Here is an 18720-nt window from a genome sequence, read left to right on the forward strand (position 1 = left end):
TCATTTTTCAGACTCATGAGGCACTGCATACTGGTCTCTTCATTAATTCTCTACAATACAGATTCTGCAATTTATCAAACAGTCAGCATGAGACTATAAAAAGAAGAAGTGTTTACACCAAATCTTTATTTCATGCCATAAAATGTAGCCTTTGGAAATTCCTCTTGCATCCCGATAAGTCACTGAAAGTTTAGATCCCGTAAGTTTCTCAATACAGATCACTATCATTTTATCAAGTAGTAAAATTTTCCACCATAGTTTGGCATGGTCATCTGTATGATGGGATTTTTTCTTTATTATGCTTTCTAACGTATTCTAAATGGTGAATGAGAACAAACCTTACCACTTGATATGTTTGTCATCTTCATTAGTAATTCTTGACAATTAATACAGAGAACATATTCCTCCAATCTATAGAGCATCACAGTTTTAAGGAACAACTGGTTTGCTATGCTTTCTCTTCAAGATTGTGAGTTCACACTCCTATTCTGAGTCCTTAAGTTTCTCCCTCCCTCCCTCCTTCCCTCTCTCTCTCTCTCTCTCTCTGTCTTTGAAATACCTGAAGTTATTTTACAGTATTTTTAAAAATTCTGTTAAGCGTTGGTGTTTGTATAGGAACACTTTTTACTTATGCAAACAAACCTCCTACTCAGTTTGTTATAAGAAAACTGTTTGTTTTTGAAAGGAATACTCAGGAAAGAAATGAGAAATAAAATGCATAAGCCCACTTTGCACATCACATTAAACTTTAGTTTAAAAGAAACTATCATGTAATGTGAACCTATGGTGTGCACCCAGTTCTCCTTGCTTTCCTCCTCTGCTCCTACTGCTGCCACACCACTGTAAAACAAGACATGAGTCTGGCTTGTTGTGATGCCCAAACCCAAGCTCATGTTTCTCCACAAACAAACAACCCATGTAAGTCAAGAACAAAAGTTGGCTACCAATTGTGGTTTCTTTGAAGAGCAACAAACCACAAGCAGGGTTTGGCTATCACCAGTCACTCCTTTCTACATGCTTTTAGACATACTAAGATCTCTAGAAGTGGGCCAGGACTTTGCATAAGCTACACTCATTTACCATAAATTAAAAAAATTGTCCAGTAGCACCTCAGAGATCAACTAAGTTTGTTCTGGGTATAAGCTTTTGTGTGCATGCACACTTCTTCAGATACCTATGCATGCACACAAAAGTTTATACCCAGAACAAACTTAGTTGGTCTCTAAGGTGCTACTGGACAATTTTTTTAATTTTTTATTTATTTATTTCAACTGTGTCAGACCAACACGGCTACCTACCTGAATCTAGTTTACCATAAGCAAGAGTTAATCCCCAATATACTTGCTTGCATAGCTTTTTTCACCAACATACCTGAAAGAGATGTTAAACTAGCTAGCCTAGATCCCACCCCATACTAGCTATCCCTCCTCTCTCTTAATCATTATATTGATTTTCCAATCCTACAGACCAGCGGCTAATTTTAAGGGGAAGTTGTAAATTTTGAATAAAGGAGCATGCCTTCCAGAACTAGAGATTTTGTAATTCTTAATTATGCCAGTAAACCCTACTTACCTCAGTTCTTCAGAATCCCTAAAGAAGCCAATGCAGATACTGGCATCTTCCCTAAAACTCTAATGGATATGGAGTTTTTTCTGCAACCTTCTTTTAGCACACCATTTACTCTGTTCAACAGTCCCACTACCTCAGGCATCCCCAAACTTCGGCCCTCCAGATGTTTTGGACTACAATTCCCATCTTCCCCGACCACTGGTCCTGTTAGCTAGGGATCATGGGAGTTGTAGGCCAAAACATCTGGAGGGCCGCAATTTGGGGATGCCTGCACTACCTCATTGACTTGTTTCCTTTTTCAATATTTTTTAGTAACAGGGACCTGAAATTTGTGAATAAGGGTAGTATAGAGACCTTGAGTTTTAGCAGCTGGAAGATCATTTCTGATTTTTTTCATGACTGCTCTCAGTAGAATGAAAAGGACAGGAGCAGATTGAAGGAGTCTAGGGAAAACTTCCATGGAAAAGATTTAGGACTATAGACTTAGCAAGTAAGATACACTCCTGTAACTTTTAAGACAATGAGTATAAAATATATTGGATAATTGAAAGGATTGAGAGGTCAAATAAGATTTTTAAGAAGGGGGAATGGCATATTTGAAGGCTATAGGGAAGAAACGATATAAGTGAAAGTATTTAAAAAGTGGGAAGTAAGTGACATGAGCAGGTGAGAGGGAGAGAGGCAAAGTTCAAAATAATGGAGGCAAAGATGAAGTTAGAAGAGAAAAATGGACATTATAAGAACTGGAGATAGTAGATGCAGGAAGCAAGGGCAAAAGTCAAAGCACATTGAGTCCAATCTAGTTCTTTAAAAAGTTGAGAAGATAGTGGTACTGAATACTGATCAGAAGGAGAAATTCTTAACCAGAGAGTTATCCAAACACACAGGGAAGTCTCGAGCAGGTTGCGCACCCTGGCGCTGAGGGGCGGAGATCACTCCGGCGCCCCCGCCCTCGCAGGGCACTTCCCCACACAGCGCCCTGCCTACCGGCCCGGCGCCCTGGCACCCCACGCCTCTGGGACTCTACCTAGAGCCGGCCCTGCAAACACACTCACTTTAAAATAGGTATTTTTTTCATCCCTTCATGAAACTGCCACATTAGAAAATGTGAAAGAATATAATTTGTTTTACAGTTATGAGCTCACAACAGTTATAGGAATCACAAATTTATAACCATCTTAGAACTTCAGAAACCATGTGGTGCCATAGGTGCTATGTACAGGAAATCTATCAGATTCCAGAGAGGTGAGGGGAGAGACTCCATCAGGCAAGGCTTCCTTCCACCTGCCTTGCCTCACCCCCTCCAGCCCTGGGACTCCTCATAAGGAAGCTGTGCCTGGAGGAAGAACTGTGAGGGGAGAGACTCCATCAGGCAAGGCCTCCTTCCACCTGCCTTGCCTCGCCCCCTCCAGCCCTGGGACTCCTCATAAGGAAGCTGTGCCTGGAGGAAGAACTGTGAGGGGAGAGACTCCATCAGGCAAGGCCTCTTTCCACCTGCCTTGCCTCGCCCCCTCCAGCCCTGGGACTCCTCATAAGGAAGCTGTGCCTGGAGGAAGAACTGTGAGGGGAGAGACTCCATCAGGCAAGGCCTCCTTCCACCTGCCTTGCCTCGCCCCCTCCAGCCCTGGGACTCCTCATAAGGAAGCTGTGCCTGGAGGAAGAACTGTGAGGGGAGAGACTCCATCAGGCAAGGCCTCCTTCCACCTGCCTTGCCTCGCCCCCTCCAGCCCTGGGACTCCTCATAAGGAAGCTGTGCCTGGAGGAAGAACTGTGAGGGGAGAGACTCCATCAGGCAAGGCCTCTTTCCACCTGCCTTGCCTCGCCCCCTCCAGCCCTGGGACTCCTCATAAGGAAGCTGTGCCTGGAGGAAGAACTGTGAGGGGAGAGACTCCATCAGGCAAGGCCTCCTTCCACCTGCCTTGCCTCACCCTCCAGTCTCTATTTTTCAATTTGTATTGTATTGTTTTATGCACTGTGGCTTGCTGTTGTTTTATTGATTATTGTTTTGAAATTATTTATTGTAAATGTTAAGAGTGGGTTTCTGTTTAATTTTCATATGCTGATATTATTCTATACTATTGTAATGATTGCTGAACGTTACATTATTTGATTATCTTAAAGCTATGTTTTATTATCATATTTTTGTATTGCATTAGATAGTTATAAGGTTGTTTTGTATTTCATGAGATTCTGTTTCTTCAGCTTGTAAACCGCTTTGAGTATTGTATGATAGAAAGGCGGTATACAAATTAAAAGTGATGATGATGCTGATGATGGCAGAAATCTCCAGTCTTAGTTGAACATAAGGCCAGCTTGCTTTCTTCCTAGAAGATTTCTGTAGTTATTACTTAACCTGGTCAGATCATCACACTAAACCTACACCACCCACCCCAGAACACCTCTATGGACATACACTTCTTTGTATTAATGCATGGACAACAGCAAATTAGTCATACATGATATCATTACAGTAACAACAACATATCAACTGTTACATTCCAAATAATTTTCAACTGCCAAAGACCTGAAGGAAAGGTTGGTGGCAAAAAGCTGCCAATGAGAGTGACAACTACATCTCTGCGAGGAACAAATTCCAATGTTCAGGCTGCCACAATGGAGAAGACTCTACCTCTGTCCCCAATATGTCTGTATCTTGACCTATTCCAGTCTAGGTTCAGACTAAACTTGGGAACAAATTTCCTTGGTCACCCTGAAGGATAACCTTCAGGAGAGGAGCAGTGAGGGTGTTCCCCTGCTGACTCTACTGAATCTCTCAGCAAACTTTAATACTGTTGACCATGATGCCTCCCTGGACCATCTCTATGAGATGTGGACACAGTTTTACAGTTCCATTCCTACTTAAAGGGTCAGTTCCAGAGAGCAGTATGGAATACCCATGTCTCAGTCCTCTGGAAGCTTGTATGTGCAATGCCACAGTGCACAATTTTATTCTCATTGCTATTTAATATTTATATGAAGCTGCTAAGACATGATGGGCAAGGTGTCACTAGTATGCTGATCTTAACTAGCTCCATTTCTCTGTGACATCTGGATCAGGACAAGCTGTTCATATCCTAATCCAGTGCCTGGATACAAGTCATGGGCTGAATGAGGGCTACCAACTGGATGACTACAAATTAATTCTAGCAAGACATAGTCATAGAATCATAGAATCATAGAATCATAGAGTTGGAAGAGACCACAAGGGCCATCCAGTCCAACCCCCTGCCAAGCAGGAAACACCATCAAAGCATTCCTGACAGATGGCTGTCAAGCCTCTGCTTAAAGACCTCCAAAGAAGGAGACTCCACCACACTCCTTGGCAGCAAATTCCACTGCCGAACAGCTCTTACTGTCAGGAAGTTCTTCCTAATGTTTAGGTGGAATTTTCTTTCTTGTAGTTTGAATCCGTTGCTCCGTGTCCGCTTCTCTGGAGCAGCAGAAAACAACCGTTCTCCCTCCTCTATATGACATCCTTTTATATATTTGAACATGGTTATCATATCACCCCTTAACCTTCTCTTCTCCAGGCTAAACATACCCAGCTCCCTAAGCCGTTCCTCATAAGGCATCGTTTCCAGGCCTTTAACCATTTTGGTTGCCCTCTTCTGGACACGTTCCAGCTTATCAGTATCCTTCTTGAACTGTGGTGCCCAGAACTGGACACAATACTCCAGGTGAGGTCTGACCAGAGCAGAATACAGTGGTACTATTACTTCCCTTGATCTAGATGCTATACTCCTATTGATGCAGCCCAGAATTGCATTGGCTTTTTTAGCTGCTGCATCACACTGCTGACTCATGTCAAGTTTGTGGTCAACCAAAACTCCTAGATCCTTTTCACATGTACTGCTCTCAAGCCAGGTGTCTCCCATCCTGTATTTGTGCCTTTCATTTTTTTTGCCCAAGTGTAGTACTTTACATTTCTCCTTGTTAAAATTCATCTTGTTTGCTTTGGCCCAGTTGTCTAATCTGTTAAGGTCATTCTGAAGTGTGATCCTGTCCTCTGGGGTGTTAGCCACCCCTCCCAATTTGGTGTCATCTGCAAACTTGCTCAGGATTCCCTCAAGCCCATCATCCAAGTCATTGATAAAGATGTTGAACAAGACTGGGCCCAAGACAGAACCCTGTGGCACCCCACTAGTCACTACTCTCCAGGATGAGGAGGAGCCATTGATGAGCACCCTTTGGGTTCGGTCAGTAAGCCAGCTACAAATCCACTGAATGGTAGCATTGTCTAGCCCACATTTTACCAGCTTCTTTACAAGAATACCATGGGGCACTTTGTCAAAGGCCTTGCTGAAATCAAGATAGGCTACATCCACAGCGTTCCCTTCATCTACCAGGCTTGTAATTCTGTCAAAAAATGAGATCAGATTAGTCTGACATGACTTATTTTTCAGGAACCCATGCTGACTTTTAGTGATCACAGAGTTTCTTTCTAGGTGCTCACAGACTGTTTGCTTAATGATCTGCTCTAGAATCTTTCCTGGTATTGATGTCAGGCTGACTGGGCGGTAATTGTTTGGGTCCTCTCTTTTCCCCTTTTTGAAAATAGGGACAACATTTGCCCTCCTCCAGTCTGCTGGAACTTCGCCTGTTCTCCAGGAATTTTCAAAGATTATTGCCAGTGGTTCTGAAATCACCTCTGCCAGTTCTTTTAATACTCTTGGATGTAGTTCATCTGGCCCTGGAGACTTGAATACATCTAAACTAGCCAAGTATTCTTGTACTACCTCCTTACTTATCCTGGGCTGTGTTTCCCCTGCTGAATCATCTGCTCCATATTCTTCAGGTCGGGCGTTTTTTTCTTTCTTGGAGAAGACTGAGGCAAAGAAGGCATTGAGGAGTTCTGCCCTTTCTCTGTCCCCTGTTTGCATTTCACCATCTTCTCCTCTGAGTGACCCCACTGTTTCCTTGTTTTTCCTTTTGCTACGGACATACCCATAAAAGCCCTTTTTGTTGCTTTTAACCTCTCTGGCGAGCCTGAGTTCATTCTGTGCTTTAGCTTTTCTGACTTTGTCTCTACACGTGCTGGCTATATGTTTGAATTCCTCTCTGGAGATTTCCCCCCTTTTCCATTTTTTGTACATATCCCTTTTAAATCTTAACTCAGTCAAAAGTTCTTTAGATAGCCAGCCTGGCTTCTTTAGGCACCTTCCATGTTTCCGTCTCATTGGTATTGCCTGAAGTTGTGCTTTTAATATCTCCCTTTTAACAAACTCCCAACCATCATGAACTCCCTTCCCTTTTAGTATTACTGTCCATGGGATTTCACCCAGCGTTTCCCTAAGTTTTCTGAAGTCGGCTTTCTTAAAGTCTAGAATTTGGACCTTAGTATGCTTGGTTGCTCCTTTCCGCTGGATAATAAACTCCAGAAGAGCATGGTCACTCCCACCTAATGATCCTGCCACTTCTACCCCACTAACCAAGTCATCACTATTGGTTAGGACCAGATCTAAAATGGCTGATCCTCTTGTTGCTTCTCCCACTTTCTGGACAATGAAGTTGTCTGCAAGGCCAGTGAGGAATCTGTTCGACCTTATGCTCTTGGCTGAGTTTGACATCCAACAAATATCAGGATAGTTGAAATCCCCCATTACTACTAACTCACTTCCTTTGGAATGCTTGGCCATCTGTTCCAGGAAGGCATCATCTGTGTCCTCAGTTTGGCTTGGGGATCTATAGTAAACTCCCACAATGAGATCACTGTTGTTTTTCTCTCCCTTAATTTTGACCCAGATACTCTCAATTTGGCTTTGAAGTTTTAAATCCTGGATCTCTTCACAGGTATACATATCCCTAACATATAAAGCTACTCCTCCTCCTTTCCTGTTTGGTCTATTTCTCTTAAATAGATTGTATCCCTCTATTACTACATTCCAGTCATGAGACTCATCCCACCAGGTTTCAGTGATGCCTATTATGTCATATTTAGTTTGCTGTACCAAGAGCTCAAGTTCATCTTGTTTATTTCCCATGCTCTGTGCATTAGTATACAGACATTGAAGACCGTTGATCATTCCCCCATGTCTCTTATTTAAGGATATTTTCCCCCATTCCCCCATGTCTCTTATTTAAGGATAGTCCCTATGGATGAATGGATGGATAGTTCCCAGCACCAGGAATTGTTTTTCTAAAATCAGCTCTGGGTGGGATTTCATTCGTTCTGAAGGAGCAGGTACAGAATTTCTGTGGAATGGCAATTGTGCTCCTAAATTAGTGCTCCTAAATCAGAAGCCCAGGTAACCTCAGTGGGATTCAGTTGTGCCCATTGCCACCCTCAGTTGCGGTACCAACTACAACAGGTCCTGCACAGACCCAGGCTCCTCCCCATATTAAAAAACATTATATAAGATCATTCTTATATAAGCCAGGTCTTAAAGCTGATTCTACAAGGTTGCTTCTCTTACTGCTCTGGCAAACATCTGCAGGATGTCCCAATGATCTGGGCAACATACACGGTTACTTCTCATACCAACATGCTGTTGGTGGCAAGGGAAAAATAGGTATAAAAGGAGAATTCCCTGGATTTGATGCCAGGATCCAAGTTTGGGGCAAGTACTCTTTGGTGAAAGATCCCCAGCAAAGATTTAAAATCACAAAAGTAAAACATGGAAATATAGGCAGTTAGTGGGTGGTGCTGTGGGTTAAACCACAGAGCCTAGGGCTTGCCTATCAGAAGGTCGGTGGTTCAAATCCCCATGAAATGGTGAGCTCCCGTTGCTTGGTCCCAGCTCCTTTCAACCTAGCAGTTCGAAAGCACGTCAAAGTGCAAGTAGATAAATAGGTACCGCTCCGGCGGAAAGCTAAACGCCGTTTCTGTGTGCTGCTCTGGTTCACCAGAAGCGGCTTAGTCATGACTAAGCCACATGACCTGGAAGCTGTATGCCAGCTCCCTCGGCCAATAAAGCGAGATGAGCGCCGCAACCCCAGAGTGGGTTGATCTTTTATATTTATGTGTAGTTTTAATTCCATAAAACTTAATTTTTTTTTAATGATCATGGATTTTTAAAATGTTTAGCTGTTCTCCAAGGCCTAAGCCAAGGTTCCTACACCTGAATTCAATAAAGTTGTGGCCTAATGTTAATCCCATACATTGTTGTCATGTCTCATTTCAGGGTGGTGGGCTCCAGGGACAGGGGTTAGCGCATGGGCTCGCAATAATAGTAATAATAATCAGGAACATGAATTACAGCTGCTGTGTTTCTTTAAAAGAAAAAGCAGTGTGAAGCATGTCTGTTAAGCACAATTTTTAATGTAACAAGTAGTTTGGCCCAGAATTAGCCCTTCTAATGGAGAATGCACACAGCAGCTAGAAACACAGAAAGTTCAACAACAAAACACCAATGGCATAAAAACTAACAAATTTGGCCAGTGTTGTAACAATAGAAAACATTACTCAACAAAAGATGCTGGAGAACAGTAGGTATGTTATTTTCTTTCAGGAAAAAGCAAAAGGCTGTGTGGGAAATCTTGACAATTTCACTGTTATGAAATCAATTATTTAGGTTTTATACATAATTTGGGTAGTTTATAAAATAGCTTTACAAAACATCAGAATTCCATTGATAAAACCAGGTCTATTTTTATGACATGCTATCAGAAATAGGATCTGCAAATGACAGACCAAGGATAAGAATAGCAAAATATGAGGGAAGCATGAGGACGATTAAACTCCCAAGTGTTATTTACCATGGCAGGATAATCTTTACAATAAAGTTTCCATAATTTTGTTTAACTATACAAAAGTAAGCATGCAGTTCTAGGTTCCAATTGGACCATCACAATATGCCTTCATGGCTCTGTATTCTCAACGTGTAGCCTTTCATCCTATATCTATGCTTATTTGCTAAACAGAAGTACATACCACTGTACTCAGTGGGGCTTCCTCCCAGATAAGTGGATTGCAGCAAAAACCATTCCTTTGAATAAAGGTTTAATGTCTGAAAGGTTTAAACAAGTCTATCTGCAAATCAAATAATAGAATGCTGAAAATCCTAGGCACAACTCAATATCCGAGTTAATACTTTTCGTAGATTTCCCTACTGTGGTCTCTTTTTTTGACTTAAAGACATTTCAAGAGCTATGTTACCACCTAGATTCAGAGTGGAGAGTTCATATTCATACCCTGGTATATCAAGCAAAGAGAGGGAATATTTTTAAGTGGGAGCAAAAGCCTCCTACCAAGGGAGGCTCACTAGTACTGCTCTCCTAATTTTTTAGAAAGCTGGCCATGATATTTCCCTCCCCTCCCTCTCTCTCACACCACTCCCCCCCCCCCGCATCTTTCTCCCTCATTTTCTTCCAGCACAAGCCTCTCTAGGCATTTGTTTCAGTTTCTTTGCAATCCTCCCTTTGCCTGCCTGGCAGCAAGGAGCCCTGCCTCCAGAAAAGAGAGAAGTGGGGCGAGAGGCCCCAATCCTGGCACGGTGTAGTGTGAAAAGGGGCTTTTAAAAAGAAGTCGCAAGCCATGCAAGCATCAAAGAAGGCGCTCCATCCTTTTTCTTGGGGTTCACGGCGGGAGGAGCCTCCTTAGGGCGTTTGAAGTTTGGCTTTGGGGGGGGGTTTACCAGCAAAGATAAGCGAGGCAGAAAAGATGGTGGACAGAAGGCAGCGGAAGCAACTTTTCACTCACTCTCTCTCCACTCCCCCCCAAAACCCTATGGGGTGTTGGGGCCTGGGGTGGTGGTCTGTATATGCTCAGAGGCACACCTTCCCTGCATGCAATTCCAGTTACAGAGCTATGAAAAGAGAAAAGGGAGCTGTATGTGGGGGGGGGAGTGTGCCCCCTATCGCCACCCCACCTCTCAGCCACATGCACCGAGCTGCCTTAGGGGCAAAATGAGAGTGGACTACACCATATGGCTGTTGTAAACTCTTCTCAGCAACGATCCTCCTCCAAACCACAATAGAGCATAATACAGTTCGGAACAGGTCAGAGAGGCTGAAACATCTGCATATGGAGGGAAGTCTCAATGTTTAAAGAATCTCAAAGATAAGGTTTTGAAGTGTTATTGCTGTATGGATTTACTATTTTTATTCTTTTTTTATTAGTGGTTACTTGTGGAAATTAATGGTGAAGAAACAATGGGGGAGCTCCAGCAGCTGACCCAAGATGCTGGGTGTTGTTGGTGCTGGATCTGGGCTAGATGCGGGAAGGACCTTTGTTAAGGTTGAACAAAGGCTGCTACGGGGATGAACTTTATGCAAGGCAGTAATCTCAATGAATGTTTTCTGCTGATGGAACACATAGCATGGCAGGACTTCTGGGGCAGCCTAGCTCCCCCAGGTTGGGATTGGCAAAGCTCTCTGGTTTAGTCATCTTGTCAATTGAAAACAAAGTAGCGAAAGGAATTGATTTTGATGATGTGATTTCAAAATTTGCAGAGAACAAAGTTAGGAAAAAAATGTTTTAAGTGCTTATGCTCACAACGTTAAGTAAATAAACCAGAAAACAACTTTCTACTGTGAGTATCTTATTTCTCCTTCTTTTAAGAATTTCAGGGGTTGACAAGAAATTTTCCGCACCGGGTACCATCTGACCTTGCTACGCCATTGCTCCTGTGGCATGGACTTCCCAGGACGTGTGTAGGTCCCCCCTCCCTTAAAAAAGGTTGACAACTCTGGGAAACCGGGGGCGGCCCTGTTCAAAGTATTCACGTAGTCAGCTTTCATAGGGTTCCAAGCTGAAATGACCAGCTTAAAAGTTGATGTGTGGAGCAATTAAGTTAAAGCTTTGCAAAAAGTACTCATTCCCTTTTCATGGTTCTCTGATAAGAGGTACATTTTTTATTATTATTATTTTTGCTTTGGAAACCAAATGTCAGACACATTTGCTGCATTGCTGGAAGTACTTTTTTTAAAAAATGGAGCAGCACATACCAGGAAAAGACTTAATCATACTTGCCTGCAGATCCACTTTATGTAGATGTTAAGTGACTTATTCACTACACCATTGGATTTTAACCAAACAAGATCAAGCAGCTCATCGAAAGGAATTCTCTGCAATAAAGCACCTTAATGTGATAGCTGAACCAATAGATAAGATATATGACCTCTATATAAAGTGATTATTGACTATGAGAAGCTTTCAATTTAGATGAAAATGGCTTTGTGTAAGAGCTCTCAAGAGGCAGCGACAAAGGTTACATTCAGCACCTTTAACATATAGTAAAAGGAAATGGAACACCCAGCAACCTCTTTTATATCGAATGATCACACTAAAGAAAGAAGGGTAAGACAATTCTAACACCTTTTTCTATATCCTCTCCTTGTATGCCCAGACGGTATCTGCTACAAAACAGTTTGAAAGGTTAGGTCTCAGCTAATTTCAACATTACTTCGTTCTCTGGCCAGTTTTTAAGTGACCCTAAGTCTGCTAGCATAGGCTCATGTAGTTGAAAAAAGTGTTGGGGTGAAAGCAATGGAGTTTGCTTCAGAGTAAATGTATTTAGAACCAGAGAATATATGAATCAGTTAAGATTAATACGTTTTAATAATTTTAAAAGTGTATTGGAGTTCATAATAGTTACATGTAAAGCCCTATATGATTTAGATCACCTCCTTTCCTACAGACCTTCTTTGGTGTTAAAAGGCTCTTCTTGGTAAAAGGTAGCCCAAAAGAGCATTCTCTGTGGCAGTCCCTAAGCTAAGGCTTAGGTATGATCATGAAGACTGCAGGAAAATCACAACACAACACAAAACTTCACAATTTTCTGAGTTAAGGGGATTGCAAATAATTTTTTCCCCTGAAAGCACAGAAATGAGCACTGAACTTCTGGAAATAAGAATAGTAGTAGTAGTAATTGTTATTATTCTTATTTATTCAATTTAAATAGTGGAATGCAGCATAAGTGGCTTTTATGTCTGTGAAAGAGCATGCAAAATACAAAATTTAACAGGTAAGGAAACATCAGTATACATCAACTCATGTATAATGAGATACATGATCAACCTTTCTTTAGCACCCCAGCCCTTGCTTTTTCCTGTAAGACCAATTGCAGTCGTTAATAGTCGTCAACAGGTTTACCACTCCTATCAGCCAATCACCCATTCCCACCACCCTTCTGAGTAATACCCCTCCCCACCCTCTGACTATACATAAGGGTCTGGTGACTTCTGTTTCAGTGTATCTGAAGAAGTGTGCATGCACACGAAAGCTCATACCTATGACAAACTTAGTTGGTCTCTAAGGTGCTACTGGAAGGATTTTTTAATTTTTTTGACAGGGAGAAGGATTAATAACAGAAGCTGGAATTTATCAGTGTGTTAATACATCTAAAATGGTACTAAAAATGGTAGAAACATTTTATCTGCTCTTCGAGACTCACACCAACTAAATTTACTTTCAGATAACAATAATTTCATTTACCCTTTATTGGACATAAGACTACTGAGTAGTAATTTAATATTGATTTTCTATTATATTTATATTTAAAATAGTTTTCATTGTCATTTTCCATTAAGCCCGCCATTGATTTCATCATATTGTAATCTGAAGTTTTCTGTTCCATTCATCCATGTGCAATGATGTTATATTACAAAAAAAAACTTCATTTGTGCCAAGTATATTTTAGAAAGCAAGTATTTTTAATCCCTGTCCCTGAAATTCAATCATTTCATACCACATTAGCTGAAAACTTCTCAATTTTCAACTGACATAATGGAAAATATTGAAGTGTAGAGCCACATTGGGGGGGGGATCAGAAATGAGTCACTTTCCTGCTAATGAGATGGTGAGGGACAGTAATAACTTATTCAATATGAGGTATAAAGGCTATCATTAAACTTTCTACAAATTCATTTAGCAAGTGACAGATAGAGAATATAAATTAATGTGTTTTGTGGAGTAGATGCTATTGTGATGTTTCCCAAGACCTTCACTGTAGTTCCCAATATTATGATTTACAGACTATCACTTTCATTTATGCCCAATTTTAAATGTCTCTTACATCCAGAGGATGATGACAGAAGTTGCTGCAGATGAACCTGAGAGCCTGGTTTAGACAAGTCTTGCTTCCAAAGTACCTTACAATGCAAGCCAATTTTTTTTACATTGTATTAAGGTTACATGAGGGTATTTATGGCAGGCTCTTCCCCTCCAGATGGCTGGTGACTGTCCAGATTTTTCACTCAAGATAAAGGTGGCAGAAGTTGTTGCACATGCACTCAGAGCTAGTTTAATAAGCCAAAATATCAACAATCCTTGTTCCCACACATATAACCCTTTCAATCTTTGGTATACCAAAGTTAAACATAAGCATCTTCAGTCAATTAGCCAGTTTCCTATTACATCTACGAAACTGATTACCATGTTTGGAACAAGCCAGCTTCTTGAACAAACTTCAAATTGCTGTTTTAAGGTTCTAGTTTGGTAATCAGAGTTGCCTGGCTTTGACATTTTGGGAAACTAATTCTAAGTTGAAGACTTTGAGTTATTGCAGCATGCTAGAAAGAGAAAAGGGGGAAGTGAAACACATGTAAAAGGCTTGTTTCCATCTCTAAATATGGGGGCTGACTGATGACAAAAATACCAATCCACAGAAACCAAAAGCAAAAAAGCTTGGAAGTGGCCCATCAATAGATCCGATTTCACCTTTCCCCCCATTACTGCTACACAATATTTGTGTGTTACATCTTATAAAAATGCATGCTTGCAATCCAGATCAAGATCAATGTTTGCTCATTCTTCTATAATTTTGTTTAGGTATCTTGTCAACTGCTGACAGCATGTTGAAGAAGCAACAGTACTGTGCTGTAAAAGCAGTTCACTTCCTCTGCGATGTTTGTTTGACAACACAGTGGCATATTGTGAAAGCTCAAAGCTCAAATGGGAAAGGAAGTCAGTTATTAAGGTTCTTTGACAATTTTAATAATGAAAATTAACACGCAACACACTGTACAAAACAAGGGCACATTTGGGCTACTGTTCTATAATACTATAATATTTATACATATCCTTCTGCTTGTCACCACTCAATGTAATGACAATACATTCCAGAAATTAACCTTAAAAGTCTAATGAAAGCAATTTACTTTTTATGTTAAACTTAAGATTGTGTGCATGTCAAATGAAGTGGATTGCAATAACAGTGTGGGTAGCCGTGTTGGTCTGAGTCGAAGTAAAATAAAAAAATTCCTTCAGTAGCACCTTAAAGACCAAGTAAGTTTTTTATTTTGGCATGAGTTTTCGTGTGCATGCACACTTCTTCAGATACCAAGTGTTTAGATAGAAGAAAAGAAATCAAAGTCTGTTTTTGCTTGTCACATGCGTAGCCACAAATTCTATCTCAAGAGATACTGGGAGGTTGCCTACCTTAAGGTAAAATAGTCCCCCCTCCATTATTATAGTTATTTATGAAAATTAATACATTCCTCCCATTTAATATGCTTTATAGTTGTTTAAATATGGCTGTCCCAAAGAAAGCCATTATTATGCCTTCATAATCACTTTAATTCCTAGAGGTCTGTACCACAACTAGTACTGCATGTTCCATCATTGTGAGAATGATGTTGATTTTATTACAATGTGTTGATTCAGTATGTTGAAGTTTTGTGGGGTTGCGGGGAAGCAAAATCTATGTTAGGCATTGTTAGGAACTGAGCCAAAAATATATCTGCTGGTATCTTAATTCCTGTAATAAAAATCTGTGTTGCAACCACAGAATACTAGTTGCCCATTTCAAAGAGATGGCTAGAAAAGAGCAAAACAAGGCAACCCAAAATGGACCACTTTCCCTGCCAAGGAAGCCTAATTATTGGAAACGTTTAGGTTTAGGGGGAAGACAACTACAATGGTGAATGACAGGTGTTTGCAACATTGTACATTGTCTGAAAAGAGATACAGTTTCTTCCTAGAACTCAGGATCATCCAACTGAACTGACTGGACAGGATTCACAGGAAGGATGTCTTCACACAGCATGCATTAAAATTATGGAATCCACAACCATCGAAACGTTGTAACTCCCACTAACTTAGATGGCTTTAAAAGGGGTTAGAAAAATTCATGGAGGGCAAGTCTATTAATCATGGCTACTTGTCATAATGTCTACATGCAGGACACAGTATGAGTCCAAGTACCAGCCCAGAGGTAAGTTAGCAGTAGATTGATATAACAGTAAGGTATTTGAAGACAACATGCGAGCGCAGGGGAAGATGAAAGAATTGAAACTCAGTACAGTAAAGTAACATCTTATGCTCATTTAACTTTCACAATTTTGACCATACACAGTTGAAGGTGGGTTGGTTGAACTTGTGCAGGTTAAATCCAAGCCCTAGAATATTCTCGCGAAATATTGTGGGAACATTCAAGTTCTCATGAAATTTCATGGGAGCATCCCTGGCCTTCCAGAACCAGCAAGCCAAATAGGCTTCACCCCCTAAGCAATGAGCTTATGGTCTCTTTTTATGTCCGCTTTGCTTGGGTTAATCAGCGCAAAAGGAGCTTTTAAGCTCCTCACCTTGTTTAGTGGACAAGTCCCGTTAGGTGCAGGGGCTTTAAGGAGTACTTGGGCTACTCTCTCTCCCCATACCAGCTAGCCATGGGGCAGCTCCAAGGTTTGGATATTGTATACAATTTCTATTGCATACATGGAACCTTGGAACTGAAAACCACCCTCATAAGATGCTGTCTGATCTTACAGGATTACAGAGGGTTCAAGGGTAACTGCAGAGTGACCAATTTAAGGCTCAAAAAGGCAACTGGTTTGGCCTCTGACAGCACAGTCTGAAGTTATGCCTGGCTCCAAGGAAAGGCAAGATATGACAATAGTGGAGCCTGTTTCTTATAAAAATTAAAATGGTTGATACTGGGTTAGGTTAATGTAGCCTGAGCTCTCATTTTTGCATGTTCTTTACTCAGTTAATCAAGTCGTAGTCCACTTAAAAGTAAAGAATGTAGATAGGTTTGGGGACAAGTATTATTTCTTACGTCAATAGTCTGATTGTGCATTCAAACCCCACTGAACTCTTTCCTGACTACTTATGACTAATTCTTTATTTTTAATTTGCTTTTATGGATCTACTTATAACCTTAATGGTTTTTTAATGTCTACTTACTTCATTATGTGCACACATATATGCAAAATAGCTTGCTGGAGATGCTAATTATTTGTTTCCAAGAAGAAATTATATGTTAAACTATTTTCAAGGGCTGCTTATATGGTTGAGACCAGACCATATGCTTCATTGTAGAAGCATTGACTCATTGCCAACCGTATCTGTCGCAGTGAAAATCATGCAATTATTAGTTTACAAGTAAGAATTAAAAACACATTTTGCTTTCCAAAATTACAAATATGAGATGGAAACTTGCACTTACTGTTAATTGCAGTCACAAGTGCTTGCACATTGTTGATTTGAGCTAGACACTAGCTTAAAACAAATTTGCACCAAATCAGTGCTTGAATGATCAGTATAGATTTCCAAAAGCAAAAGTGAATCTAGCACACAGTCCCCAAAGTGAGCATTCCCAACGGTATAACAGGTCTCAATTACGATTTGCTCTACTGGCTGGTATGCAAATGTGATAACTCATACAGATGCCAACACTACCATTCCTCTGAAAATCTCATCTAAGGTGCGAAACCAGAAGATTCAACACTTTCTCCAGTGCTTTCCAGAAGGAAAGCAGTGCCCAACCTGGTGATAACAGAATAAATGATGCAAGAAGGGAGCTGCATATGATGCAAGATAGGAAAATAGGTGGTAAGGGAACATCTAACTACTTCAAATGAATCCAAATTTCCAGGGCCTGATGAGCTGCACCCAAGGGTACTAAAGCATGGGTTGGCAAACTAAGGCCCGTGGGCCGGATCTGGCCCAACTGCCTTCTAAATCCAGCCTGTGGATGGTCCGGAATCACCGTGTGGATTGCCAGCGCACGACTCGCCAGCATGTGCGTTCTTTCCCTCTCCCTCACACAACGACAGTGGCTGCGGCCCCTCCTCCTGGCTTCTCCCCACCCTGCCTAGAGGAAGGGGGCTGGGCTTTGTTGCTGCCAGCCCCTCTCCGGAGCCCTTTCACATGTGGCTCGCTCATAATCCCGCCGCCAGCCCCTGCCGCTCGCAAGACACAGAAGCCGCGGTTGGCTGAGCACCCGTCTTGAGCAGCTGCCATTTAAAGCAGCCCCTCTCCGGAGCCCTTTCATGCACCACTCACCATCCCTCCACTGCCATTCTTCTTTTTCCCCAAAATATACTCCCCCCCCCAAGGTCTGAGGAACAGTGGACTAGCCCCCTACTGAAAAAAGTTTGAGGACCTGTGGTACTAAAGGAACTTGAGGATGTAATCTCAGAGCCTCTGTCTATAATCTTTGAGAATTCGTGAAGGTCCCTGCAGACTGGAGGTGGGCAAATGTTCAAAAATTGGAGGGGGGGGAGAAGACCCAGGTATCTACCAACCGGTCAGCTTGACACTGATACTAGGAAAGGTCCTAGAACAGATAATTTAACAGTCTGTGAGTACTTAGAAATGGATGTTGTGATTACGAAGACTCATCATGGGTTTCTCCAAAAAAAAAGTCATGCCAGATCAATCTGATGTCTTTTTAAAAATTAGAATTATTAGTTTGATGGATCAGGGGAATGCTGTGGACATAGTGTATCTTGATTTCAGTAAGGCTTTTGACAAAGTCTGCCATTGTTTTGTCTTAGGGGATGCTGCTTTGTTGGTAGTGTGCTTACAATGCCTTGAGAACAGTACAAAACACTACCAGCACCCAAAATTTCATTCCTCTCACTTTCTAAGGACTAGAGCACACAGCTGCAGAAAACTTCTGTCAGAGTGAAAAGTAAAATCCTAGGAGTTAGTCATATTTTAGCCAATCACTTGTTGATATGGCTTTATGAGGACATGTTTCAGGTTACTTTTGCTTTTGATTATAGAAACAGTAAGAGAGGATTAGAAGTTAGAGATACGGATACGTTGGTAAACGTAATATTCTACACATGTTGTACTAAGCCAGTTTAGGCTGCTGCTGCCTCACAAAGAGTAGGCTAACTTGCTGAAAGTAAATGAATACTGTGACACTGTAAAAAGGTATTTTGTAGCCATGGGGTGGTGGGAGAAAGGCTTTCTGGAAGATTCTGCATGGTACCCTGTCTTAGTTACAATAATGCTATCCATACTAGTACAAATCTAGAACTCCA

The 18720-nt window shown here is 41.3% G+C and overlaps 1 protein-coding gene across 5 annotated transcripts in view; it reads right to left on the bottom strand.

Annotated features, from left to right (window-relative positions):
* TENM3 (teneurin transmembrane protein 3) overlaps positions 1-18720 on the bottom strand; it is a 1254397-nt gene that overhangs the window by 1225383 nt on the left and 10294 nt on the right. The window lies entirely within an intron of this gene.

Source organism: Zootoca vivipara, chromosome Z1 (genome assembly GCF_965207765.1).
Source record: "Zootoca vivipara chromosome Z1, rZooViv2.hap1.1, whole genome shotgun sequence".
NCBI classification, from domain to species: domain Eukaryota; kingdom Metazoa; phylum Chordata; class Lepidosauria; order Squamata; family Lacertidae; genus Zootoca; species Zootoca vivipara.